This window comes from Hypanus sabinus, unplaced genomic scaffold, assembly GCF_030144855.1.
Source record: "Hypanus sabinus isolate sHypSab1 unplaced genomic scaffold, sHypSab1.hap1 scaffold_149, whole genome shotgun sequence".
Lineage (NCBI taxonomy): Eukaryota > Metazoa > Chordata > Chondrichthyes > Myliobatiformes > Dasyatidae > Hypanus > Hypanus sabinus.
In genome coordinates, this window is record NW_026779564.1 from 819440 (window position 1) to 832400 (window position 12961).

At 45.3% G+C, this 12961-nt stretch overlaps 1 protein-coding gene across 1 annotated transcript in view; it reads left to right on the forward strand.

The window, feature by feature from the left end:
- The first annotated feature begins 12152 nt into the window (after window positions 1-12152).
- The window catches only part of LOC132387036 (NACHT, LRR and PYD domains-containing protein 3-like), a 58503-nt gene continuing 57694 nt past the window's right edge, over window positions 12153-12961 (forward strand). The window contains exon 1 of the mRNA XM_059959411.1: window positions 12153-12226. The gene's annotated coding sequence lies outside the window, so the exon portion shown is untranslated. The remainder of the gene's footprint in view (window positions 12227-12961) is intronic.

Genomic DNA, 12961 nt, shown 5'->3' on the forward strand with positions numbered 1-12961 from the left:
GTTTGTGTCTGACTGGAGGTGAGGGAGGGAGTGTACGGGTAGGTGTAGCACTTAGGCCGTATGCAGGGATGTTTGTGGAGGAAGATTAGTGAGGAGTAATGAATGCAGAAGGGAATTGTGGAGGGAGTGATCCCTGTTTGTGACATTCTAAACAGATTTGCATAAATGCAATCCCTACATTCATTAGTTATCTCTTTATTGCAACATAAACATCATATATTCCATACAGTGGATGCTCAAGGCATCCGGACCTCCACACCGGCTCCTGAGGCCACTGACAGGCAGTGAGCAGAGAGCGATGAAAATGTTCAACACTCTGCAGCTCTGCCGGGCTGTTACCTTGGTGATGGAGGAAGTTGCTCAGTAATCTAACTGAAAATAGGAAATAAGGAATTCAACCTCACATCCTCTGAACTTCATTATGACAAAGATGAATACTGAGCTCTCAGCCATTTTGTAATGGGGAAGCTAAAATTCCAGTGGCCGTTTTAATGCTGTCTCGAGTTGCATCCTGTTAATCTGTTAGTAGTGTCATCTCTACAGAACTTCCAGCAGTGCAAAATCTGGTCCAACATCAAAACACATTGTTGGATGCGCCCTGTCTTCTATAGGATATTTACAAAGGACATCATACAATACATTGTGGTGAGAACCATTAAGTATCTTTCTTGGTTCATTTAAGTGGTTAAAATTCCTTTATATTCTTGTGTCTGCGAATAACCTATAACTATGATCAACCCCCGGCATTCGTACAGCTGCTTTTCAGATCCTGCTACTGGACAGAAGGATGTTATGGAAGGTTCCCAGGTACATTTAAGGTTGTGATCTCAGATCCTAGACTATCCTACTGTTGTAAACATCTTATCCCTATCACTCTATCCAGACCTTAGGATGTGATTGAGGTTTCTGTTCCCAGAATCAACACCCCTCCATTGAGAACAGCCCGAAGAAACCAAATACCCCTCATACATCAAACTTTTCATTGCAGAATCACTCTTGTGAAATTTGTACACAGCAAATGTAATGAGCACATTTCCACGAATAACGGAGAAGTTGGTGGCAGGATAATTTATTGAAAGAAACTATGTTTTCCTTACTGCCCTGTTAACGCTCACAAAATATCTCCCGATGTTTAGTGTACCTATATATGCATGGAGCCGAAATAGGATGAGAGAGATTTTCAAAGAAATCTCTGTGCCTGTGTTTAGTTGGGAATAACGAAGGCCAGTCAAGTCGTGGATTGTGCACGGTTTACACAACAGGTGCTTGCTGTCTTGGGGTGAATTAAGATGGATAGGATGGATACCCCAGGAATAGGGTAGAGACTGCAGGAGCCCTGCAGGTCTCGGATGTTGCTGGCATTTAAGGAGTAGAGTCACAGGGGTAGATTGGACAGGTTTGAAAGTGATTCCCTTAAGCACAGGAGAAAGAGGGAAGATGCTAGCAGGGGTTCCAAAACTTTTTAATACCGCGGACCCCTACCATTAACGGGAGGGCCTGTGGACCCCAGGTTGGGAACCCCTGCTAGAGTTAAAAAAAAAACTATGATGGTAGAAATAGTGTGAATGCAAGTAGGATTTCGCCCCTCATGTTGGGTGTGCGCATGGATTTAACGGTTAAAGCCAAAAAGTGATACATTTAACGGGATCGCAGTAGGAACTATTTCACTAGGAGGGTGGCACGAATGCGGATGCAGGTTTCAAATGCAGTATATTGGAGAAGTTTGTATGGGTACAAGGATAAGGGAGGTATTGAGGGATATGGTCTGGGTGCATGTGGATAGGTCAAGGCAGAGAATGGCACAGACTAGATGGGCCGAAATGCCTGTTTCTCTGCTGTAATAGAATGGATTACATTGTGCGCTCTACACAAGTCTATTTCCCAGTAGCCTTAAATAATTTCAACGTAATGTTCGAAAACGCTGCAAATACAAGAAACACTCTGGAGATAAAGAATATCTGTGGAGAGGGGCAAATTTAATGCTTCAGCTCCAAATCCCTGTGTCGGAATGGATTAAAACATTTTCTAATCTGATTTCAGGTCTCTAACAACTTGAATGTTTCCTTAATTTCCACCTGCTCACAGACAGACGGCAGGTGAGAATACTGATCCCGAGGTAGATAACCAACGATGCAAACAGTACATAGCTCATTCCAGATACTCACTCGCTTTGTGTGTTGGGATTACCTCTCCGGTGTCTCTGATCTCTCCGCTCTTTTGCATCTGTGCCTTTTGGTTTTGGACTCCCCAACCCTGGGGGACAATCGTTGGTATATTTGATTGGGCATCAACGGCTTTGCAGACTACGTTAGGAAAGATAGCTCTGACTGTAGCAGTGATGCCCCCCAACCCCCCCCCCCCCCGCACCGTGCCCTAAACAATGCTTCGAGGCATCAACACAATCCAGCCACTAAAGCTACCCCTTCCGACGTTTGAACAGATTTCAATACGTACACTTATTGTCAGGGAAACGTATACGATATACATCCTGAACTTATTTTTTTCTTCGCAAACATCCATGAAAACAGAGGAGCGTCCCAAAGAATGAATGACAGAGAAATGTTAGAACCCCAAAGTCCCCCAGGCTCTCCCTCCCATGCATAAGCAGAAGAAAAGCCACAACACCCCTCCTCTGAGAGGCCGACGGGTCAGAAAACATCCAAGGCCGAGTGCTCCGGCAGTGTGGACACCAGCTCACTGATGACTTCACGGCCATAGTCAACACTTCTCTCATGAAGGTTTCACATCGGCCAGCATCATCCCTGCAACAAATAATTCTACACCGTCAGAATGAAACGACTACCACCCGGCGGAACTGCCGCCAATCATCACAAAGAGCGTGAAACGGCTGGTAATGGCACATATCAATAACTCCAATCCTGCCACACTGCTCACTCACCAATATTCTTACTTAAGGAACCGCTCTGTAACTAACTCCAACTCTACCATCTAAATACACCCCTGTGCAACTGGGTGTTAGACTACTGAAACAACCGGCTTCAGAAAGTCAGGATGTACAACCGGCCCTCACTCCTAATCATCCTCAACACGGGCTGTGTGCTGAGCCCATTCCTGTACATTCTGTTCACACATGACCGCACGGCCAAACACCCGGGGAATCACATTGTCAAGTTCGCCAAAGACACGACAATTGTGGGGTTCATCATTTATCAATGAGATGAGATATAGAGAGAAGGGCTCAAGGCCTGGTATACATTCAGCCACAAACTCACCCCACCACACACCCATTACCACGAGTTTAACATTTCCTGGCACCCACCGTATGTATAGACACTCCTGTGACTAGCGTCACTTTATGGACATACTACGAATGTTTTAAGCTATGGCATGTTTTTATATAATTCTGATATTTATCTCTGCGATTTTTGTTCCTGCATGAGATCCACAGCAACACTGATTTATGTTCCCCTTTACTGCAGTTCACTGGATTGACAATAAACAATCCTGAGTATTGAACCCTGGGGAGAATACCACGACCGCCCATATTACCTGTGCACCCTCATGAATTTATAAACTCCGACAACGTTACTCCCATTCTCCTTTGGAATAAAGATGCAGCTCAGCCAACCTCTTCCTATCACTTGGCCCTCTAGTCCAGGCAGCATCTTAGCCAATCTCTTCTGCGACCTGATAATGGCTTTCCTATTATAGTATGAAAAGAAAACACGTATTTAATTTTCGGTGTAGTCTTACCAACAATTTATATATCTACAATATAATGTCCATAGTCGAGAACTCAATGCTCTAACTGATGAAGGCCAGCATGATTAAAGCCGTCATTTCCACCCTCTATACTTGCCCGTCCACTTTCAGTGAACTGTACTCTCGTACTCCCAGATCGCTCTGTTCCACAACACTCCATGACCTCCCATTCACTACACCAGTCCCACCCTGGTTTGGCAGCCAAAAATCACCATCTCTCACTTGTCCAAGTTGAAACCATTTGCCATTTCTCAGCCTATCTCTATAGCTGACTGAAGGGCCCCTTGAAATTATTTGTAACCTGTTGCAACATGAAAAACACACTTGCTAACAGTGCCAGGCACGTTCATGTCAAATCAATGGCATGAATAATGAATTACAGAGGCCCCAATACTGACACACACTTCCCACTCGTCACAGGCATCCATTCGCTAAATCCAATTTCAGTCATCACCCTCTGCTTCCTGTCATTGAACCCGGTGTGAATCCACCTCGCAAGCTCCCCGCGAATCCCACGTGACTGAACCTTCCAGATGAGCTGCCACGCAAGATCTTGTTAGAGGCTTTACCAAAGTCCATGTAGACAAAATCTCTGCCCTACGTCATCTATCTCCATCGTTACCTTTTCGGACATCTCCAGAATATTTGTGAGGTACGATGTCCCAAAATATTTGAGAGGTATGATGTCCCAAAATATTTGAGAGCTATGATGTCCCACTGGGAATTGCGGTCGGTGATTTCCCCATAACCACTGTCTAACCACCCGAGACCTCAGCTTCACAGCAGACTGAGGAAATTCCAATCCGTGCTGTAGAATTACCAGCCTGGATTGAAGTCCATATACTGTGAGTTGCATGTTCTTAGAGACTCCATCCCTACATTATAACCCAGTCACAGTTGCTTTGTTGCCGGGGATTTGCCGTTGTGTTCCTACCATTTTCGATTCACAATCTAAGGCGGGACGGGACTCTAAGGACCTTCTGCCCGCGCTGTTGTTCAGGCTGGTTTACCGGGCTGTAGATTGTGAGAGGATACGAATACACTTCACCTTGTCTCCAGCGGCTAAACTATCTTTGATCACTGTCTTCTTGCACTGTGGGATCTTGCCCAGCACAGTTGGCTGCGATGTTTCCCTCAGGGTAGCAGAAACATAATGTAAAATTATAAAATAAAAAATGCTGGGAACTCAGTACATCCGGGTGCACCCGTGAAGGAGAAATGGTGGAAGACCCAGTTTCAGAACTGGGACTGTCCGAAATGCTGCAGATCTGCTGAATGTTTCCAGCATTCAACCATTTTACTTTAAATCTCCTGCAACAGCAGTTTCTCTTATTTTAAATGCAAAGATATTAATTGATTGGAGGGTTGCGTTTATTTAAGAAAGGCAGTAGAGATAGCCCAGGAAATTATACATCAACGAGCCTTGCTTCAGAGTTTGGTAAATTGATCGGGAAGATCCTAGAGGCAGGATTTATGGACATTTGAAGTGGCATAATATGATGAGGAATAGTCCGCATGGGTTCGTCAAAGGCAGGTCGTGCCTTACGAGCCTGATTGAATTTTTTGAGGATGTGATGAAACGTATTGATGAAGGAAGAGTAGTAGATGTAGTGTATATGCATTTCAGCAAGGCATTTGATAAGGTACACCATGCAAGGCTTATTAAGAAAGTAAGGAGGCACGAGGTCCGAGGGGTCATTGCTTTCTGGATCCAGAACTGGCTTGCCAATAGAAGACAGAGTGTTGTTGTAAATGGGTCATATTCTGCATGGAGGTCGCTGACCAGTGCTGTGCCTCAAGGATCTGTTCTGGCACCACTTCTGTTCGCAATGTTTATAAATGACCTGGATGAGGAAGTGAAGGGATGGGTTAGTAAATTTGATGATGACACAAAGGTCGGGGGTGTTGTGGATAGAGTGGAGGGCTGTCCATGGTTACAGAAGGACATTGATAGGATTCAAAACTGGGCTGAGAAGTGGCAGACGGAGTTCAACCCAGATAAGTGTGAAGTGGTTCATTTGGTAGGTCAAATATGACAACAGAATATAGTATTAATGGCGACTCATGGCAGTGTGGAGGATCAGAGGGATCTTGGGATCCGAGTTAATAGGACACTCAAAACTGCTACGCAGGTTGACTGTGGTTCAGAAGGCATGTGGTGTGTCGAACTTCATCAATCATGGGGTTGAGTTCAAGACCCAAGAGGTAATGTTACAGCTATGCAGCATCCAGGTCAGACCCCACTTGGAGTACTGTGCTGAGTTCTGGTCACCTCACTACAGAGAGGATGTGGAAAACATAGAAAGGGTGCAAAAGAGATTTACAAGGATTTTTTCTGGATTGGGAGCAACCCTTATGGGAATAGGTTGGGTGGTCTTTTCTTCTTGAAATGGAGGATGAGAGGTGACCTGATAGAGGTGTATTAGATGATGAGAGGCATTGATCCTGTGGGTTGTCAGAGGCTTTTTCCCAGGGCAAGTTTTAAAATGCTTGGAAGTAGGTATAGAGGCGATGTCAGGGCTCAGTTTAATTTACGCAGACAGTGGTGAGTGTGAGGAATGTGCTGCCGGCGGCGGTGGTGGATGCGGATACATTACGGTCTTTTAGGAGACTTTTGGATAGGTATGTGAAGCTTAGAAGAGTAGAGGGCTGGTAACCCTAGGAAATCTCTAAAGTATGTTAATGTTTGGGACAACACTGTTGGCCGAAGGGTCTGTGCACTATGCTGTAGGTACTCAATGTTTCTATGCTTCTGTGTTCTCAGTTCATTCAATACAGCCAATGCTCTCAGCATCCTTTCCTCACACTATCATGCCGCTGTATTTACTCCCGAGGCCACTCTCCCTGCCCTGAGAGGCAGTGAACACAGAGCGATAAAAATGTGCAACTCTTCTTGCAGCTTTAGTGGGGCGTTACCCTGGAAACAGAGTAAGTGACTCACCAAAAATAACCCAAAAGGGAAATAACAAACTCAACATCGTATGCTGTGAGTTTCGTTATGATAAAGTTTAACACTGCAGCCATTTTGAAATGAAGAATCTAAAATTGTGACGTCTGCTTTTGACGTGTTGCATTCAATTAATCGTCTAGTAGCTCTGGCTAACAAAAATGATCAATACTTAACGATCAATAATATATTAACCACTGCGGTGAATATACCCAGTAACAGCCTCAATCACCATCTGTTGCAACAAACTCCTCAAATCGACAAATTAAGGGGAACATAAATCATTGTTGCTGTGGATCTCACGCAGGAACAAAAATCGCAGAAAAACATATCAGCATTATATAAAAGCATCTCATAGCTTAAAACATTGGTGATATGTCCATAAAGTGACGTTAGGCACAGGAGTATCTGTACATATGGAGAATGCCAGGAAATGTTAAACTCGTGGTAATGAGGGTGTGGTGGGGTGAGTTTGTGGGTTGAGGTGTACCCGGCCTTGAGCCCTTCTCTCTATGTCATCTCATTGTTATGTGATGGACCCCACAACTGTCGTGACGCTGGCGAACTTGACAATGTGATTCCCCGGGTGTTTGGCCGTGCGGTCATGTGTGAACAGAGTGTACAGCAATGGGCTCAGCACACAGCCCGTGTTGAGGATGATTGGGAGTGATGAGCGGTTCTACATCCTGACTTTCTGAAGCAGGTTGTTTCAGTCCAACACTGAAACAGGGCTGAAACAGCCCTAAATGCAGGGCTGTATTTAGATGGTCCTGCAAATCTTTATTTTTATTGATGCATTGCTGCACGTTTGAGTGTTCGGTGGGGGTTCCAGATGTTTGTTTTTGCCAGTGGTGGGGGGGGGGGTTGTTGCTTTTCTGCTGCTCATGCATGGGAGGGGTAGGTTGGGGGGATTGGGGGTTTTAACATTTAACTGTCATTCATTCTTTAGGGCACTCCTCTGTTTTCATGGATATTTGCGAAGAAAAATAATTTCAGGATTTATATCGTATACATTTGCCTGATATTAAATGTACCTATTGCAATCTATTCAAACGTAGGATGGGGTAGCGTTCGTGGCTGGATTGTGTTGGGTGCCTCGAAGCATTGTTCAGAGTACGTAACGTCCCTGACGTAGTTTGGTGAAAAACGAATTTTTTGAAGAAGTTACGAGGAATGTTGACGAGGGTAAGGCAGTGGATGTAGTCTATATGGACTTCAGCAAAGCCTTTGACAAAGTTCCACATGGTAGGTTAGTTAAGAAGGTTCAGTCGTTAGGTATTAATGCTGGAGTAATAAAATGGATTCAACAGTGGCTGGATGGGAGATGCCAGAGAGTAGTGGTGGATAATTGTTTATCGGGATGGAGGCCGGTGACTAGTGGGGATGCCTCAGGGATCTGTTTTGGGCCCAATGTTGTTTGTTATATACATAAATGATCTGGATGATGGGGTGGTAAATTGGATTAGTAAGTATGCCGATGATACTAAGGTAGGAGGTGTTGTGGATAATGAGGTGGGTTTTCAAAGCTTGCAGGGAGATTTATGCCGGTTAGAAGAATGGGCTGAACGTTGGCAGATGGAGTTTAATGCTGAGAAGTGTTAGGTTCTACATTTTGTCAGGAATAATCCAAGTAGAACATACAGTATAAATGGTAGGGCATTGAGGAATGCAGAGGAACAGAGAGATCTAGGAATAACAGTGCATAGTTCCCTGAAGGTGGAGTCTCATGTAGATAGGGTGGTGAAGAAGGCTTTTGGAACGCTGGCCTTTATAAATCAAAGCATTGAGTACAGAAGTTGGGATGTAATGTTAAAATTGCACAAGGCATTGTTAAGGCCAAATTTGGAATATTCTGTGCAGTTCTAGTCACCGAATTATAGGAAAGATATCAATAAATTAGAGAGAGTACAGAGACGATTTACTAGGATATTACCTGGGTTTCAGCACTTAAATTACAGAGAAAGGCTGAACAAGTTAGGTCTCTATTCATTGGAGCGTAGAAGGTTGAGGGGGGATTTGATCGAGGTATTTAAAATTTTGAGAGGGATAGATAGAGTTGACGTGAATAGGCTGTTTCCATTGAGAGTAGGGGAGATTCAAACGCGAGGACATGATTTGAGAGTTAGGGGGCAGAAGTTTAAGGGAAACACGAGGGGGTATTTCTTTACTGAGAGAGTGATAGCTGTGTGGAATGAGCTTCCTGCAGAAGTAGTAGAGGCCAGTTCAGTTGTGTCATTTAAGGTAAAATTTGATAGGTATATGGACAGGAAAGGAGTGGAGGGTTATGGGCTGAGTGCGGGTAGGTGGGACTAGGTGAGATTAAGAGTTCGGCACGGACTAGGAGGGCCGAGATGGCCTGTTTCCGTGCTGTGATTGTTATATGGTTATATGGTAGTCTGCAATGCCGTTAATGCCCAGTCAAATATACCAATGATTGTTCCCCAGTGTCGGGGAGTCCGAAGCCAAAGGACCCAGATACAATGGAGCAAAGATGAGAGACACTGGAGAGGAAATCTCAACACACAGAGCGAGTGAGTGTCTGGAACGAGCAGTTCAGTGTTTGCATCGTTGGTTATCGACCTGGGGATCAATATTCCCACCGTATTTGGAAATTCCCGCTCCTGTCGCCTGTCTGTCAGCAGCTGGAAATTAAAGGAACGATCATATTGTTAGAGACCTGAAATCAGATCAGAAAATGTTTGAAGCCATTCCGACACAGGGGGTTGGAGCTGAATCATTAACTTTGCTCCTCTCCACAGATATTCTTTATCTCCTGAGTGTTTCTTGTATTTGCAACGTTTTAGAACATTACGTTGAAATTATTTAGTCTCCTGGGAAATAGAATTGTGTGGGACGTTCAATTTAAATTCGCTATCTTACAGCACAGAAACAGGGCTTTCGGCCCATCTAGTCTGTGTCTTCCTCTGCCTGGACCCATCCACTTGCACCCAGTCCATATCCCTCAATACCTCCCTCATCCATGTAACCATACAAACTTCTCCTATATACTACATTTGAAACCTGCATCCGCTTTCATGTCACCTTCTGAGTGAGATAGTTCCTAGTCCGATTCCCTTTAAATATTCCACTTCTTGCCCTAACACCAAGAGCACACCGAACATTAGGGGCGAAACCTATTCACCCTATTTCTACCATCATAGTTTTGTTTACCTCTAGCGTGGTTCCTAACCTGGGGTCCACAGTCCCGCCGACTGGTAGGGATCCACCGTATGAAAAAGTTTGGGGACCTCTGCTAGCATCTCCCCTCATTCTCCTGTGCTTCAGCGAAACAATTTCTAACCTGTTCAACCTACCCCTCTAACTCTACTCCTTAAATACCAGCATCATCCGTGTCCGACAGGGCTACTGCAGTCTCTACCCTGTTCCTGGGGTTTATCCATCCGAATGCACCTCAAGAGAGCAAGCACCTGTTGTGTAATCCGTGCACAATCCATGACCTGGCCGGCTTTCGTCATTTCCACAGTCCCTTCCTGTCTCCCAAGGAAACACAGGCACACAGAATTTGTTTAAAATCTCTCCCATCTCTTTCGGCTCCATGCATAGATTGGCACACTGAACATCGGGAGATATTTTGTGACCGCCAACGGGGCAGTAAGGAAAGGACAATTTCTCTCCATAAATTATCCTGCCACCAACTTGTCTATTATTCTGGAAATGTGCTCATGACAGTTATTGTTTACAAATTTCATAATAATTATTCTGGAATGAAAAGTTTTATGTATAAGGGGCATCTGATGTCTCTGGGCCTGTGCAAAATTGTGACTTGGGAACAGAAATATCAATGAATTCCTGAGGACTGGATAGAGTGATAGGGACAAGATGTTTTCAGCAGTAGGAGAGTCTAGGATCTGAGATCACAATCTCAATCTATTTATTTATACCTGGGGACCTTCTCTTCTATACTTCTGTCCGGTAGGAGGATCTGAATATCACCTGTATCAATGCCAGGGTTGATCGTAGTTATATGTCATTTTGCAGACACGAGAATATAATGGAATTTTTAGCCACTTAATTGAACAAAAAAGGACACTTAATGGTTATCGCACAATGTATTGTGTGATATCCTTTGTAAATATCCTATAGTTGACATTTGAAACAGACAGGCCGCATCCAGCAATGTGTTTTGATTTTGGAACAGCTTCTGCACTGCTGGAAGTTCTGTAGAGATGGAACTACTAACAGATTTACTGGAGGCAGCTCGAGACAGAATTAAAACAGCCATTAGAATTTTACCTTCCCCCTTATAAAATGGTTGAGTGCTCAACATTCATCTTTGTCATCATGAAACTCAGAGCATGTGAGGTTGTTCCTTATTTCCTATTTCCAGTTAGTTCTGCTAAGCCACCTATTCCATCACCAGGGTAACTACAGAGTGTTGAACAATTTTATCGCCCCTCAGTGGTCAACAGGGATCACTCCCTCCACAATCCCTTTGTTCATTCATCCCTCCTCACTAATCTTCCTCCAGATACTTATCCCTGCATACGGCCTAAGTGCTACACCTACCGGTACACCCCCTCCCACACCTCCATTCAGAGTCCAAAACAATCTTTCTAGGTGAGGCAATACCTGGGCAGCATCTGTGGAGGTAAATGGACCGTCAATATTTCGGGCCGAGACCCTCCTTCTGGACTGAGAGTGGACGGGAAATAGTCAGAGAAAAGAGGTGAGGGGTGGGTACGGGGAAAGAGCTGGTAAGTGAGAGGTGGGTCCAGGTGAGAGAGAGGTGGGAAGGTGGAAATAGAGACAAGGGGTGGAATGAGAGTGGTTGGGGCAAGACGGGGATGCGGAAGATTGTATTTAATTCCACGGAGGATTACAAGAAATTAGAGAGTATTTATTTTAGAGATTCACCAGACTGATTCCTGGAGGACGATGAAGTCTCACTGATCGTCTTCACATAAAACAGAGACCGGCAAATGTGTGGAGAAGGAAGGGATCGAAGAAATGAGGATCGGACAGAAACATGAGGCTGAGATGGGAGAGCAGTCGCCATCTTGTTGACGGTTAGAGGGGCTGAATGGCCACTTCTTCCTGTTTCTCACTTGATATTTCAGTGTTCCTGTACAGCGAAGTCCTGCAGGAATGTTAATTGGAATTTGTGTTTGTATCTATAGAACTGATTTGAATGTAAAAAGTACAATTCCGGTTTGGGTTTGAATTGTGTATCGGACCGGGATGGGAATCGAACCCGTAACCCTGAGAACCGGAAGGTGGAGCTGAGGGGACGGCGAAGGCACTGAGGGAAAAACTAGCTGGTGTAAATATGAAATGATGTGTAAAATCCGGCAGGTAGGTCGGGCAGCGTGTGACACCGGTTCAGGTGGGAGAACCTCCACCCGTCACGTGATCCACTTCTCGCTCCCATTTCAAACGCAGATCTGCAGCATCTGCGGCTTTTCGAGGCCCCGCCCCCGCTCTCACAGTCCCCGGATGGGCGGTGGTTTTCTTTCCTTCCAGTGTTGAAGCGGATAGTCGGAGTAGAGCCGGGGGTCGGATCACTGTCTGCGGGACAAATTGATCAAGTTCCTACCGGTGAGTATTGAGGCCGGTCCTGAGAGGGAACGGGACCGACAACTTCTGGGGGGAGACCTGACGTTGTTCAGTGAGTCCCGTTAACTTCCCCAAACGGGCAGCCGCGTCCCACTTCCTGGACACAACCTGCCCGGGGTTGGAACGGGTTGCGGGTCCTTCACACCGAACCGCTGGAGAGATGAGCCGCCGCTCCGCCTCTGTTGCTCGGGTCCCAGGAGCGGGATGAGGTGGTGTTGCCGAGACTGATCCCATCCGTTCACTTGTACCTGGGGAACGTTACATCCATCATCCGGCCCGGTAGCCGATCCAAACTTCACCTGGATCGACGCCTGGTGTCGATAATGGTTTTACAGCACACTGGAAGCGGCCGTTAGGCCCGTTGTTTTCTTGCAGACAGAGGGTTAAACAGAGTAATCGCACCCTCGGGAGACTCCTCCACGTGTATGAGTAGTTCCATCTTTCCCCGTTCAGGGAGGACAGTGAGATCCAGATCTCTCACGTCCTCTCGGGGGACTGGGAAGTTTATTTCCATCTTCTTTCCATTTCTACGGGTCGCCGAAATGCTGACAGTGTTCCCGATATCTGGCCCCATTAATGCGAGAATTAAGTCTTTCTCATTTATCTGAGTTTCTCGGAAATGTGTACACTCTCTCCGGAATTCCAAAGGAGCAACCCAGGCTGTTTAATATTCCCACACGATTGAAATGGGGATTTTTATTTAACATGAAACGAGGC